The sequence below is a fragment of the Rhinopithecus bieti genome, unplaced genomic scaffold (assembly GCF_001698545.2).
Source record: "Rhinopithecus bieti isolate Rb0 unplaced genomic scaffold, ASM169854v2 scaffold_26813, whole genome shotgun sequence".
NCBI classification, from domain to species: Eukaryota; Metazoa; Chordata; class Mammalia; order Primates; family Cercopithecidae; genus Rhinopithecus; species Rhinopithecus bieti.
Genome location: NW_016812144.1, coordinates 1 through 1,705, shown reverse-complemented (window position 1 = coordinate 1,705; position 1,705 = coordinate 1).

The following is a 1,705-nucleotide window of genomic DNA, read 5'->3' as shown; positions in this document are numbered from 1 at the left end:
ACTTTTTTTTTTTTTTTTTTTTTTTAACGCAGTCTTGGCTCTGTCGCCCAGGCTGGCTTGCAGTGGTGCGATTTAGCTCACTGCAAGCTCCGCCTCCCAGGTTCACGCCATTTTCCTGCCTCAGCCTCCTGAGTAGCTGGGACTACAGGCACATGCCACCACGCCCAGCTAATTTTTTGTATTTTAGTAGAGACTGGGTTTCACTGTGTTGTGTTAGCCAGGATGGCGTTGATCTCCCAACCTCGTGATCTGCCCGCCTCGACCTCCCAAAGTGCTGGGATTACAGGCGTGAGCACTGCGCCCGGTTGACTACCTGCTTTTGAAGGCATTCTGTGGGTCCTGCCATGCTGCCTTCCAGCATTCCAGAAAGGTGGTCCCAGTGAACAACCCACCAGCACGGGGCCCTGCTCCACGGTGCCCCAGCAAGGCCAGTGTCCCTATACAGCAAAATTAAACCATTTGCCAACTCAAGGCACTCCAGATGGATCTCTCTGTTCTCTTTCATGACTGATGTGTCCATTTTGTTTCCTTCAGTGCATGAAGACTGCGCATTTTCCCGGGACTGTCAGGGTGGTTTTCTTACCAATGTGTGGTGGTTGTGAGGGTTCAATTGAGTTCAAAAGCACCCAATGCTTGCTGGCTGTTTGCCATGCCACTGCCCGGGTCACAGGCTGGGTCTGCTGCTCGCTGTCAGTGCCACTGTAGCCAGGCTGCTCACCTCACTGAACCTCAGTTTCCTTCTCTGTGAAAAGGGAGCACCTTTCTCACAGGGCTGTGGCGGAGTGAAGGCAGGTAAAGCACTTAGGAGGGCATCCTCCCAAGCCTGGTGCTCTACAAATGCTACTGGGATTTGCATAGGAAGGAAATTGACCCTTTGTCTTATTTATTGCCCATAGTTTCCTTCCGGAATCTGAAAGTGGAGTGCGGTGTGGCTGGCAGAGCAGACTGCCCAAGGGAGCCAGGAGAAGGGGAGGAGGGAAGGGGTGGGGCTATCTCCTCCAAGGCTGCTGTAATGCTGACCTAGAGAAGACCTCCAGAGTGGGGCATGTCCCACACTCAGCTGGCCCTGCTCCTGCCACCAGGCCTGGCACACATCGGGTGTTCCCTAAGCCACGTCAAGGAAGGAATGTCTAACTCTTGAAAACAGTCTAGAGCCATAAAGATAGTCCTGGTTGGACCCGGACCAAACCTCAAAATGGTCCCAAGGAAGGTTTCACAACTTCCTTTGAGAGATGCCTCTTAGTGTCGCCCGGCACAGGTCAGGAAGTCCTTCTTGAGAGCTAACCTCAATCCTTCCTGCTTGCCCTCCTCATGCTCGGGAGAGGAGGCAGCAAGGAGGGAGGGACAGGTGGGCCTCTCACCTCGGAGCCCAGATGAGGTCCCGAGAAGCTGAGGCTGGGCCCTGACTCAGCCTCAGCCCACACTATTTCCATTCCCTTCCTGTGACTCAACAGGGGAGGGGCCCTGGGGCCACTCACCTCTGTCTTCTCAACCTGCAACTCCCCCCACCCCTTCCTGGATTCCTGTGACGCAGGAATCCCTCTGGTCTGTGTGGAGGAACCCAGAGCAACTTGAGCCAGAAGTGGATGTCCAGGACGGCATGAGTCACCCCTCAAAATCAGGACCAGTGACGGCTTGAAGAGGCCACACCGTCTCCGGCAGCCTGGCCACTTCTCACTTCTCTGGGAAAGTGGCCTGGAGCTCG